Raw genomic sequence first — 14,420 nt, 5'->3', positions numbered from 1 at the left:
AAGGAATCCAGATCCACGTCCAATTCTCTTGTATCCACTTCCAGTTCAGAGACATCCCCAATACCCTGCGGGCTACCCCCCCCCCCTCGCTGTGGCTGTGTTTGAGGAGAGGAGAGAGCTCATAAGCCAAACCCACTATGGAGCCTGCCGCCCCTTGTCCCGCCCACTCTTGATGACATCATGGACCACTCCTCCCAAGCCCCACCCCCCAGCCCCACCCTATAGCTGCTTCTCCTGGCCACAAACACAGGAAAGCTGGTGAGGATGAGTCAAGCCTTCCTTGAGTCACCCTGTCCTCCCTCTGACCCAGTTGTCCTAGCTACAGCTCTGCCCTCCTGCGGAGCAGTGTCCCCGGAGGCTGATGCGCACTGCAGTTCACCCCAGAGAACGAACGAATGGAGCAGTGGGTGGAAGTTCTGAGAGGGAAGGAAGTGGATGCTTTCAGAAAATTAGGCCAAGTAATTCCCATCTTCTCCAGGGGGAAATTATTTAAATAGCATCTAAATCAATTTCCGTGCCATTAAATATTCTGGTCTGCGTTTTAATTGAGACGGTGGCATCTTCCCTAAAAAGAGACTCGCTGTTTGAAGCTCGGTGTCGCCTTTCCCTCTTGCTGGAGCCCACAAACCCACGGGGAGAACAACCGTCTCGCAGCCCACAGCCTGGTTCACTTTTAGAGGGCTAGCCTGAGGTCTGGCTCATATTTAGAGAGCTAGCATGAAGCCCAGGTCGGCTTTAGAGGGCTAGCCCACAGTCTAGCTCCTTGTTTGTCTTCAAGAAATAAAGCAGATCTCTGAGTGTGTCCAGGGAGCTGAGAGCTCTCCATCCTGCACGTAACAAGCCAGGTCGCTCCATCTCCCCGTGTTGGCTGCATGTGGTCAGGGTGCCTTTTATCCCAGGAGCCGACAGAAATGTTTGATTACAGGGGTCAGGGATAGGGATGCAGTCCCCATTGTAAATTTCACAAGGCCCCTTCCTTCTCAGCAAACGGTCAGGAATGGTCCAGGGCATGAAAGAGGCTGTAAAATAAACAGACAGGGGAGGAAGGGGAAGAGAGAGAGAGAGAGAGAGAGAGAGAGAGAGAGAGAGAGAGAGAGAGAGAGGGAGAAAGATTCAGAGACTGAGAAACACATAGAGACAAGAGCTTTTAGCAACCACAGACATTCCCAATGCTGCCATTCCAGGGCAGGTTAAGCCACCATTGTTTATTTTTGGTCTTTATCTGGTTTCTCCTAAGCTCTGTAGCAGGTACAGGAGCCTGCCTGGAAACCAATCAAAGGAAGAAAGCAGTTAATTAGAGGTTCTGTAGACGCACCAGGAAGGAGACATATCTTCCAAAGCCGTATGACTTTAGGTTGAGGGCTGACAGTGAGGAAAGGGTCCCTATAGTGAAAGTGTGTCACTGAGGCATCTCTGTCACTACAGCAAGTGCTACCTGGGAGGGGGTCCCCTTTGCTCCTGCTCTGGACATTTCATTCTAAACTGCTGGTGAGGTAGCCCCCACACACCCATTTCACAGATGAGGAGACTGAGACTCAGAGGTTCGCTTCCCCCCTCAAACTCTCATTCCCAGGGACAACTGACTGCAGCTTCAAGCTTGGCAGTGACCACTGGGCTTTCTTTCCTCCCTTCCCAAACACAAGGTGTTTTCAAATGCTAACGGGATGGTGGAGTTGGGAGTGTGGTGTGCCTCGTGGTAGGGCAGGACAGTGGGTCCTGGCGAGACTTCTCCTTCAGGACTTTGATTTTAGAACCTGAAGGTTTTAGCTAAATCTGGATAAAGCCGGCATTCTGGGAAACACCGTTTTACAACGTGTAGAAGAGCGAGCTGTGAGTCAAGAGAACGGAGGGGGACACCCGTGCACCGATGACTTGGGAGTGCACCGATGACTTGGGAGACGAAGATTTCACCCGAACTGAAGGCATTTTCTTCTGGCTGTGAGACTTGTCGCAGCCCTGACCAGGGAGGTAGGCTCCACAGTCTTCTGAGACTCTGAGAAAACATCTGGAAGCTCTCAAAGAGTACCAAGCTTCCCAGAGGCTGAACAGCAAACATGGTGGAGGCGGAGCAGACGATAGAGCCAGGGAGTGACGTAAGGTGACGTAATGACGCAATGCAGTGTAGTGATGTAAGGCGATGTAATGACGTAATGATGTAATGACATAAGGTGACGTAATGATGCAATGACGTAAGGTGACGTGATGACGTAATGCGATGTCGTGATGTAATGATGTAATGACGTAAGGTGACGTCATGATGTGATGACGTAAGATGATGCAATGTCGCAAGGTGACGTGATGGCGCAAGGCGACATGGTGACGTAAGGCGGCGTAGTGATGTAAGGCAATGGCTACAAGGTCAGAGGAGATGGCATTCCCAGACTGTGGGGTTTTGAGCCTGAGAGAAGGCCGGAGGCAGAGCTAGGGGGATGCTGGACTCAAGATTCTCCCAGGCAGCATGGGATGGAGCACTGGAGAGCACCGGGATGGGGGGCAGCCTCAAACCCCCGGCCTCTGAGACACAGCGGACATGCACACACCACACATGTCACTCTGCGGCTTTCCAGGCCAGCCTGACGACTGTCGCACATCCTCCAGGCCATCCATTGAACTGCCATCCCATCTCCACGCAAAGCTTTCCTCTGCCATGGGACCAGATCTGGCTGCAGAGGCAGGAAAATGGAGCTGGCGAGCAAACCCTTGCGTGGCTTTGGTGCCACTCAGCAACTACCTCCCTCCCAAAGCAGGTCATCCGCTGCAACATCCGGCTAAATTAGATCGCGACACCTTCGTAAATCGATGGAAACTTTTCAGAGTGGCCGAACTACCCTGCTCGCCCTCGGGGTGCATTTCCCATCCCATGGTGGGTGCTCTTCCCACTTTTCCTGCGTTACCTGGGAGGAAACAGGCTCAGCAAAGGGGTAAGTCAGCCGAGGTCAGATGAGGTCAGCCAAGGTCAGCCAAGGTCAAATGAGGTCAGGCAAGGTCAGAACTTCTTAACCAATGGTCCCTCTGTTCTCATCCTCTCTACTTCCCTCATTCCCCACTTTCCTCCCTCCATGTGTGTTGTGGGTGGAGTGTGTTGCACATGTGTTAGTTGTGTTGTACAAGTGTGTAATAGGTGTTGTGCATGTATGTAGTATTGTACATGTGTGTGGCACACGTGTGTAGTGTGTTGCACACATGTGTTGTTCATGTGTGTTTGGGGTGGGGAATGTGCTGCACATGTGTATAGTGTGTGTACACATGTGTGTGGTGTGTTGCACACGTGTGTGTCGTGTATATTTGGGTAGGGATGTGTTACACATGTGTGTAGTGTGTTGCGCATGTGTGTGGTGTGTGTTGCACATGTGTGTGTTATAGATGTGTAGGTTGCACATTTGTATAGTGGGTGTGAAGGCAAGAGGTCAACCTTGGATGTTGTTTCTCAGGTGTCATGTATCTTGCTTTTTTGAGACAGGGTCTGCCACTGGCGTGGATCTTGATGCAGTGAACGCAGGAATCTCCCTGTCTCTCCATCTCCAGTGCTGGGATCACAAGTGTGTTCCCAGGCCCAGCTTTTTATGTGGGTTCTGGACTCAAACTCACTCTTTCTGCTTGCAAGGCAAGCACTGTACCGGCCAAATTATCTCTCGCCTCAGCCCAACCTTTCTTTCTCCACTTAAATCCAGGCCTCCCTCATCATCTATGGGTTTGTTTCCCTCAGCACCCAGTGGTTCCAAAGCCTTCATCTGGCCATGTGTGTATAAAATGTACTCCAGCTAATGAAGTTAGCCTAAAACCTGCACAGACAGGGGCAGGGTGCCCACAGCCCAGACCTCTCCGCTGGTCACAGTGCACATCAGAACTGCTTCCTTCTGGGAAAGACTTGTCCCTCCATTGTAGGACAGAGCAGCACCCTGGCCCACGTAATGCTGAAAGCCCCCATCCTAGCTGGACCATGCTAAATGTCCCCAGCTGTGACCATGCAAAACCCCTTCAGCTGCAAACTACCAGCCACAAAATGCCACGTGATGACTTGTGGGAGACCATGTGGTGACAGCATGGGAGGCCATGTGATGACTGTGTGGGAGACCACGTGATGACTGTGTGGGAGACCACGTGATGACTTATGGGAGGGCACATGGTGACTGTGTGGGAGTACAGATGCACTGGCCTTGGCCTTGGTATTATGGAATGTAGTGTGATTCTCATGGGACAATGGCTGTGTGACTTGCTTAATGAAGATTTTACCCCACCACCCAAGGTCTAACTCAGATCATCCGAAGCACACACCAGCCTAGGAGACTCTCATGAGAAACACGGGGCTCCCAGACCGGCCCCTGCCCCAGACCCCACAATCATGTCACTCAGCTGTTTTGAGGGACAATGGAGCCGGGTGTGCAGGGGGAGAAAATGCCACCACATTGGCTCGGGTGCTCATCTGAGCAAATGTCCCTCTGGAAATGACAGGTGAACCCCATCCTCCACCCCAGCAGCCTCCACCACAGAGTCTGTCATTGCACAGCATGGACCACCCGCCCCAGCACCTGCTCCCCTCCTGCTGCAGCCTCTAATCAAAAGAGGAGTTGAGCTACCTGGCTCACAGCATCAACTGAATGTCACAAGCCTTATGCCCAGAGAGTCAGGACCACCCAAGCAGCAGAGACACCCTGGGGGAAAGGAAGAGAGTCCTAGAGTTAGTAAAATGGCTGCAGGAAAATCGCATGAAAAAAAAAAAAAGCTACCAGACCACTAAGGATGTTGTCCCAGGGTCAGACACACCCAGGCAGGCATGAGCTGGCTTCCAGAGCTTGGTGATGGCAGCTTGTTTTTCTGAACCTCAGTTTCTACATCTGCTAAATGGATCCCTCAACATTTTTTTCCTTCCAAGCCCCAGAAGTTTGTATTATATTATAACCTCAAAACAGAAACTGTCCCTTTAAAAAAAAATCACCTGTCCAAGGTCATCAATCTAGAAGGGACACTGGGAATCTTCCCACTTGCCCTTGACAAATTATGCTAGACCCATCCTGTTGTCTGGCCGCTGTATTTTTTTTTTGAAGGGGTAAGCATTTACATTTCTCTGAGCCTCACGGTTCTTTTCTGTGGGATGGGTTAATACCACCACCTGCCTCCCAACTGAACAGAGAGTAATGATACCACCCATGTAAAAGCCCTGACAAGAGGGCCCAGCTCATGAGTTCCGATCACCAGCCGTCTCTGCCATTCCCAGAATCACCACATAACTACAGTCAGGAGCAACCCGGAGAAACAGTGCTGAGAATCCCACCCCACCCTGCTTCAGTCCATATACTCCTGCTTTGCCTGGTTAGCAGAGACCAAGTTTCAAGGACACCACCATCATTTTAATAATTAGCTAAAAGAACTCAGGAGATGGATCAGCAAAAGACAGAGGTGGGCAGAGCAGGTCCTGGGGGACAGCGACAAGCTTTGGCTCATTTCCCCTTCCTCCATTCCCATATATGAGCCTTGACCCAGGGACTCTATGGAGGACTGGTCATGCAAGCAAGGTTGAGCTTAGACTCCAGTCTCTCCAAAGGTCAAGGTAACACCTTTCCCCAGGCCTCACTACTCACCCCTATGTGAGCAGAGAGCAAGGTCCCCACATGGCCAGGACAGTCGTGAATACCGGGAAATCTTGAAGCGTATTATATAGGAGAGGGGGTCAGAGGAAGCAAAGGGCAAGCCTGTATCTGAAAAGAGGACAGGTAACTCCAAGGGCTTTCTCTGCCACAAGCCAGAACCCCAGGACACCCCAGTCCCTGATATAAAACAGCATGGTGTTCGCATAGAGCCTACATCAACCTCCCGTGGGTCACCTCCTCGAGCCAACCAAACCCTGGTTCCACTAAGGACCTAACTTGAGACAATTCTATTATGCGTGGCCTGGGCCCAGATTTTTCCAGTGGGCTTACCAAGGGGAGCCTTTCTATCACAAGAGGGTGTGAGCAGAGCCACAAACTGCTTCCTGGCTCTGCTCCCCTGCCTCTCCCTAAAGTCATATCCACAGGTGACATACTTTATCCTCTGCTACTGAGGGGTGAGTGTGCACCCCCATTGTCCCAGGACTCCCTGGGAGATCCCTGGGGACCTTTGATATGACCTTCAAAAGTGTGCTGTCCTCCGAAACAGCCTGACCGGGATCCACAGGTGGGCCAGGGAACAGAGCCTGGGACAGACACAGCCCAGTCCCTTCTTTGCCTCATCTGGACAGAATTTTAGAGCTACAGAGACAACTGATTCTATTTCTCTGCTCCTCTGTTTCCTCATCTCTAAAAGGGAGGTTACAATAGCTTCGTTCCTCAGACCCCCAGCAATCACAGCCACTGCTATCCTGGCTGCCAGTGTCTGCAGCAAGGTGAATTGACTTCTGGTCCCTCTCAAATATTACACAAGGAATACCACATCTGTATTATTCAGGACGTACCTCCATGACTTGTGTTTGCTTCTTTAAGTCAATCATCAGTATTACTCGGGACACACACACACACACACACACACTGTGTTTGCTTCTTTAAGGATGAGAATGTAGCGATCCGTGTCTTAACTTTAGAAAGTGGGGGACAGGCTTTGGGAGATGAGTTCTGGTCCCCTACCATCCTGGCTCGATGCACCTCGAAATGCACACTCTGGGGTCTTTCTTTCTTAAGTCGGGGCTCACACCAAAGGAGATTAAATCACTAACTTACTCAGGTCTTTGAAGTTCATCTCTGAACAATGTAGCCTCCCTCACGGATCTGATTTCTCATCCTGGGGATGTGGGTGATCTGATGTTAACAGGGTTTCCCACGAGGGCTTCCTCCCCCGGCGACCCAGATGCTCATTTATTCAAATAAATGACAGTATGTCCTTTCCTTGTGGCAGCATTGCAAGCAGTCACAAGGTCCAACATAAGCCATGAGTGGAGAGGGTGGGTGACAGAAGCTAGGGAGAGAGGCAGGCGGGCGGGGTGAAGAGGGTTCAACTAAGAGGGAGCCAGCCCTGCTAATCAGGGTTAAAGACACAGGCACAATCATACAGTGCCAGCAGGTCTCCCGGCATATTCACAGGGAGGGAGGACGCAGTGGCCAGCCAGCATGCTGATGAAATGTAAATGAACATGAAGGATGGTCCAGGATTTCTAACACCCAGCGTTGAGTTCAAAAGGAGGCCCATGGGTTGGAAAGAAGCCAGGGCGGAAGGGACAATGGTCAAAGTCAATCCTGTCCTGTGACATTTACTATGCAAGCTTACCCACTTGGCACCTGCCAGAGTCCCCTGCAGCCCCCAGGGTCCTGTACTACCTTGGGGGGCAGCCTGGTGGGGGGCAGTTCGCATGTATACTTTGCTGGATTTATAGAGACATGCATCCGTGAGCACAGCATGTTAAACGGGGTCCCAAACCATGACCTCGACCGAGCAAGTGCACCAGCTGAGCATCCGTCTGTCCTGCCGATGCAACCAGGAGCCATATGCCGTGCGTGACTCAGCTGCCTCCTGCTCTCTGCATGTCAACTGAAGCAAGCTTACTGGGAACTGACTTGACCAGTGTTAGCAGCCCTGAGGGCAGAAGTAGCTCCTGTTTCAGTTTGTTCAAATCCAGGACTATTTACACACAAGGGCCGTGAGCCGTCTTGGGGGTGGAGCCGAGGCCGAAAACAAACTCCATCCCATTTCGTAGGCGCCTTATGAGCTCGGCCCGAAGCTGTTTCCAAACAGCATTTTCGATAACGCCGTTCACGAAACGAAGTTTAGTGACGTGAAGTTTTCCATCTGTGGTGTGATACGGGACATTTTGGATTTCCAGATACGGCATGCTCAGCCCGCAGTGTAAACGGTCCACAAAATGTCATTTAGACAAGTAGGCTTTGTATAAAGCACCAAATCTGATTGTCTACACTGCAAGCATGCTCTTGAAGAAATGTATCTCGGGGTGCCTGTGTGTCAGGTCTGTGGTCACAGAACAGGTTCCAGAGAGGTGCTGACAAGACAAAGAGATGTGAGGTATGCCCTTAAGTGAACTACATATCTTAAGGAGAAAGCAGGTTACAGAAAAGACTGCACAGGAGAGAGCTCCTCAATTCTGTGTCTGGAGTCCTTGGTGGTGCTGAGAATTAAAGGAGGGGACTAAATCCCAAGAGAGAAAAATCCTATGCAAGGGACAAAACACCAAAAGCACTCCTTTTTTTTTTTAAGATTGATTTTTTTGTTTTAAGATTTATTTAATGTATGTGAGTACACTGTGGCTGTCTTCAGACACACCAGAAGAGGACATCAGATCCCACTACAGATGATTGTGAGCTACCGTGTGGGTGCTGGGAATTGAACTCAGGACCTCTGGAAGAGCAGTCAGTGCTCTTAACCACTGAGCCATCTCTCCAGCCCCACCCCTCCTTTTTAAGACAGAGAAAATAGGCACTTTAAATCACAGACATTATAAATCAAGTAGGCACTTTAAATCACAGGCATTATAAATCAAAATGCACTTGATGTCCCTGACCTTGATCCCTGGCTGCTCTAAGTGTGGCTTGGCTCCCTGGAAGCTGCATTGTGACAATGTGAGGTTGGACAAGAAATAACAAACTTCTAGATTCAAAGAGCAACTCCTTCTGAATGACCAGAAGACCTCATGCCTTCCTAAAGTCGAAAACTCATCATAATAGGAGCCGAGGTTGTCAGTCAGGAGCCAGCTGTACTAGAGAGGAGGGTGAAGATACATGGATGGGTGGGACTTAGGACCACTGAAGCCCCTGAGATGCTTCATGTCAGTGGGCACCCTGAGACAGGTCTCCAGAACCTTCTAGGGAAAGATATGAAGTTGAGCAGACAGTGAGCTGAAGGGGTGGCGTGTACGGTCACGGTGGTTGTGTTGCAAGCATGGTGGCACCAGGGAAAGAAGTGAGTCAAGAGGTCCCGAGGCCTGTGGCAGGTTTTATCACAGCTGCTCACAGGGATGAGATGCCCCACGCTCTTGCGTGTTGTGAGGAAGCCAGAATTGGCCTGGAGAGGCCTGAGGACAAGCTTGTAGATTGGAACAGGACGTGAGGACTATATATGGTCACGTATTCTGATGTCTACACCCTCCCCCTGACACATTCAGAAAGTTCCAGAGCTGATGGACTCAAGAGAACATCATTAGCCCCCCAAGCATGTGCTCCACCCCCTGAACCCTCCTCCTCCTCCTCCTCCTCCTCCTCCTCTTCCTCCTCCTTGCTCTCTCAGTGCCAGCACCACAGGAATCCAAACATGACCATGCCACCCGGCCAGCTTTCCTTGCTCCCTTCTCCCATGGTCCATCCTCTCTCTGCTTCTCCCTCCTGGCTGTCCCTGGTGAATTCTGCAGACACCTGCTGGTGTCCATTACAGGGAAGCGTTATTACAGTCGGGGGAGAAGACCTCAGCAGGCAGAAGGCAGCACCCCATTGCTTGGAATTCCTGGCTTTCCCAGGACCCAGGCTGATGAGCACTAAATTAGCGCCTCTGTTTTCCTGACAGAGGGAGAGAGGAGATGACAGGCAGAGGGGCAAACAGACGCTGCCTCCCAAGTTAGACAGCATAGTGGGTACTCACTTTGTTCCTGGAGAGAGCAGCCACACAGGGTGTGTCTCATTAACATGCATACCCTCCTGTATGGCTGTTATATTTGGTTTTCCACGTGTGTCCTCCTAAGAGCAGAGATGATGTCACACAGGTTGAGGGGCGGCTGGAGGAGAAAGTTGGTAGGCATTCTTTCACAGACGGGCTGGTGGGTGACTGGGTTGATTGACAGCCCCCGAGCTGAGTGCTGAGTGTGCATGATAAAGGAAGAGTCAGCCATGTGTAACTGAGATTTCTAAGTGCTCTGAGAGAGAAGAATGCATCTAACTCAGTGGTCCCTGGGGCCTGGGGAAAAAGGCCCATTAGAGCGAGTTATTAACTCGCGGCATTTCTGAAGCCCAGGATCCAATCTGACTGAGTGCAGTGGGACTTGGCACGGAGTGGCTCTCAGCCAGCTGGCGTTTGAGCTGAGTCCTCGGGCTGAGTGAACCGCAGGCTGCAGGCGCAACCCATCAGCCTTGAAGTTGGCCCCGAGTTCAGAGCCAGCCAGCAAGATTTGCTTTATGTTCAGGGGAGGGCATTTTAGTACAAGATCAGAAAGTCCTTGGATGGGCAGGGTTAGCAGCCAGAATTGCCTCCTGTGTGGCTGGCACCCCAGGGACCCAGAGGGTGGGTGTGATAGTGGTGAGTCATGGAGTCCGTCCTCACTGGAATGTTCCCTTCTGCTCCTATGGGGGTAAGGAGGTTTCATCACTGCACATGGTAGCCCACAACCACACACACACCACACATACCACCCACAAACCACACACACACATACATGCACACACATCACATGCACACACTACACACATACCACACATGCTCATGCACACATACTCACACATGCACACTCATACATCATACACACACACCATATATGCACACATACACACACTCACACACCTGCACCTAGGATGCAAAACTGAGGAGAAGAACAGGAAAAGGAGAGAAGGCAGTTCTCTGATACTCCCAGATGTACAGAGACTTCCAGCAGGGTATCACTCACCCAGTTAGAACAGGGACTCTCAAGACAGATGAATTTAAAGCAGCAACAACAAATGCTGGCATCGGTGTAGAGAGGAAGCACTCACACCTCACACCCTGCTGTGCACAGATACTTGTGGCCATTATGGAGAGAGTTTGCAGGGTCTTCGAAACATGAAGGCTACCATCATGTCTGGCAACCCCAGCCCTGGCCAGTGCTTAAAGGAAACGCTTGTAATGTGCACTAACATGCAAATACACACAGAGAGATACAGATACACACATCTGCACTAACATGCATGTGCACAGAGACACATATATGCACATATGTGCACTAACATGCATGTTCACAGAGACATATATATGCACATATGTGCACTAACATGCATGTGCACAGAGACACATTTGCATATAATTAAAAATAAAATATATTCTTTTTTTCAAAAGAGAGAGAGAGAAGACAAAAATTCCCAGTACATGGAAACAATTGTGATTTGTTCTGGGGTTGTGGCTTCCTTGGTAATATGCTCACCTAGCATGCACAAAGCCCAGGGTTCAATCCCTAGATCTGCATAGTGTAGCAGCCCTTGGGAAGGAGAGGCTGCATGAGAAGACAGAAGTGCTAGGTGCCCTGCCTTCATCACTGAACATGGAAGCTAGTTTTCACACTGTGTCCACTCCTCTGACTTCTTTTCTGTTGCTGCAATGAGATCGCCTCGACACAACAGAACACTTAGAGGAGAAACGGTTTGTTAGGGGTCAGGATTCCAGAGTCCATCACTGCAGGAAGTCACTGTGGCAGTGACCTCAAGAACTGAGGGACGTGAAGGCATGCTGCACGCTTGTTTTCCTGTGCTCAAATCAATGTCTCCTCTAAAATACAGGTCAGGTCCTCCTGCCCAGGGAATGCTGCCGCCCACAGTGGGCTACATCTTCCCACATCAGTTACCTCAATGAAGACAATTCCTCACTGACATGCTGCTAGGACAGCCCAATGTAGACAATCCCTCCTGGGGACTCTTTGCCCAGGGGATTCTGGGTTGTTACAAATCACAAATTAAAGTTGACTGTCATCGCCATAAACATTCACAAATGATACATACCTGTGATGGTTTTCACTCCCCAGCAGAGTTTTTTAAAGCCTCACATTTCCAAGATGGACTCCTGTCACCTCAGATTTGGTGGGTGTGAATTTGGGAAGAGGATAAGGTTATCTTGGGGAAGGTTTAAAAGGAGGTTTAACTCCCAGAAGACCACAGGGAGTGTGAGGGGGAAATGCCAAGTGACATGGCACCTGGTGGTTCCTTAAGGGACACAGAGGCAGGAGACCTGCCCAGAATCTGAAGCCCTGTAGAGAATCTCTAGGCAACGTTGGACCACAGAGTGGTAGGTCGGGGGCAAGGCTGGAGGAGAAGCAGTGAGTAGCTCACTCCATGAGTCCAGTTAAACCTAGGACTGAGCCTGGCTTTGCTGGGTGGCCTTTGAAAGCACCTCGTGTCCCCGGCCTCTGTCTGTTTCTCTAAGGGATATGACTATAATTTCCTTCCTAATGAATCCAACAAAGACTGACATGGACCAACAGATGACTATGTTTGACCACCCTGTCACCAGCAAGGTCCAATGTAGCAAAACAAGAGGCCTGGCCCATCACTGCCACTGTGGTCAAGGGGTGACATCTTGCTTCCTGTCCCTGACATGGTGCCATTTGGCCTCCTAACCATGCTTACAGGTGCTCCCCTCCTCTTGTCTCTCCTCTTCCTACTGTCCCTCCTTCTTCCCTTCCTCCTCCTCCTGTCCCTCTTTTGTCCCCTCTTCCTTCCTCTCCTCCTCCTGTCCCTCCTCCTTCCCTCTTCCTCCTCCTCTCCTTCCTCTTCTCCCTCATCCTCCCCCTTCCTCCTTCCCCTCCCCTTCCTCCCTTTTCTCCTCCCCCTACTCCCGCTTTCTTCTTTCCCCTTCTTCCCTCTTCTTCCTTCCTTTCCTCCCCCTCCTTCCTTCCCCTCCTCCCTCTCCTCACCTCCCTCATCCTCCTCCTCCTCCTCTCCTTCATCCCCATCCTCCTCTCCCTCCTCATACCTCCTCCTCCCCCCCACCCCCCTCCCCTTCTGCCCCCACCCCCCTCCTATCTCTCCTGTGATTAGAAGCATGGGATATGTTTACGAAGGGCTAGCTGAGCCGGCCACAGCACCCAGAAGCTCACCAGTCAGTCCAACCATTCATCAGTCACCTTGCCTGACTCTGCAAAGTCATCAAGACAAACCATCGCTCTTGCTGCTCCCGTCCCTGTGGTATAAGAGTCGGCAGCCCTGACGTCATCCTGTCTGGCTGCACACTTGACCTGTAGGGAGAGGCAAGGAGACAAAGCATTTACACCGGTGGGCTATGGCCCACCAAGAAGCTCAGGGTCCCAACCCTGAGTTCTAGACAAGCTCTTTCCATCCAACCCCAGCTGGGTCTCCTAGACTGGGTACCCCAACCTGTCACCTCTACACAAGTCTCAGTCCACCACCTACAAAGATAGTCACCATCAATCACAAGGTCCAAATGTAACAAAACAAGAGGCCTGGCCTGTCACTGCCACTGTGGTCAAGCGATGACCCTTGTCACCCTTGTGTGTCAAGGGAGTGCTAGACCACACCTTTTTCAGCAAACCCACATCTCTGATCTTTTGGGGCAAATGGATGATTTCATTCTTTATAGAGAGAGCCAAGCTGTAGAAAGGTGGATGAGCCGGCTCCCTTACCCCAGGGTATGTGACTGCAACTGGCAGGACTTGAACCCACATCTGTGAAGTCTCAGCACTGGGCCAGGAACCTATGTTTGGCTCCCAGATGACCTTGGTCTTGTCACTCACGCCCACCCTTCCTCCTTGATTCCTGCTCCCTGCTGCTCTGGAAGGAGTTCCGGCTGATGGTTAGTGCCACCCAACAGGTGTGTTGGTCACTGCCAGCTGCAACTGCCGAGGTCCACAGAGATCACAACTGTGCAGCAGTTCCATAAAAGTTAGCCAGACTTTCCAAGGGCTGCTCAAATCCACTCCAATGGTGGCACCTGACAGGCCAGAGCAGCATCTGTCTGCAGGAAATAGACAAAGGCAGCAGTCAGACCGAGGACCGCTGTCCACAAGAGGAATCTCTCAGGACCTTTGCTGCGATTGCTCACACTGCTCTGGATTCCCACAGAGGAGATGCTATGATTTCCAGGAGGAGAGACGGCAGCAGCTGGCACCTGCTAAGTGCTGGCTGGGATGCAGACCTTTTTCCTCAGAACCCCACACATCAGCTCACTGAGGGATGACAGCCCCAGTGAGCAGCAGACAGTGGCCGCACTGGACAGCTGAGCAGACCGAGGTTCTCTCGGGGAGGAAGCTGCAGCTGGGAGCACAACATCCAGGGGATGGAATGAGGTTGATTTCAACAATTCTGCTTGGCAGTGGCTGGGCCAGCCTTCCCTGAAGAAACTGTGTGTGTGTCGCAGCTCGGCTAAGAGTTTTCCAATATAAAATGCTGTCCTGGCTGGTTTTATGCTAACTTGACACAAGCTAGAGTCATCTGAAAGGAAGGAACCTCAATTGAGAAAATGCCTCCATAAGATCCAGTTGTAGAACATTTTCTTAATTAGTGATTGATGTGGGAGGGTCCAGCCCCTTGTGGGTGGGGCCAATCCTGGCTGGTAGTCCTGAATTCTAGAGGAAAGCAGGCTGAGCAAGCCAGTAAGCAGCACCCCTCCACGGCTTCTGCATCAGCTCCTACCTCCAGGTTCCTGTCCTGTGTGAGTTTCCGTCCTGACTTCCTCCAATAGAGAAAGGAGGGAGCAAGCTGAGGGCAGCCTACTAGCTCGCTCTCTCTCTCTCTCTCTCTCTCTCTCTCTCTCTCTCT

At 51.1% G+C, this 14,420-nt stretch overlaps 1 protein-coding gene across 3 annotated transcripts in view; it reads left to right on the top strand.

The window, feature by feature from the left end:
* Positions 1-14,420, top strand: part of Sez6l (seizure related 6 homolog like) — a 168,499-nt gene that overhangs the window by 90,734 nt on the left and 63,345 nt on the right. The window lies entirely within an intron of this gene.

Source organism: Grammomys surdaster, unplaced genomic scaffold, assembly GCF_004785775.1.
Source record: "Grammomys surdaster isolate TR1022 unplaced genomic scaffold, NIH_TR_1.0 164, whole genome shotgun sequence".
Classification (NCBI taxonomy): Eukaryota; Metazoa; Chordata; class Mammalia; order Rodentia; family Muridae; genus Grammomys; species Grammomys surdaster.
The sequence above is the reverse complement of the archived record's forward strand: the minus strand, read 5'-3'. Positions and strand labels throughout refer to the sequence as shown.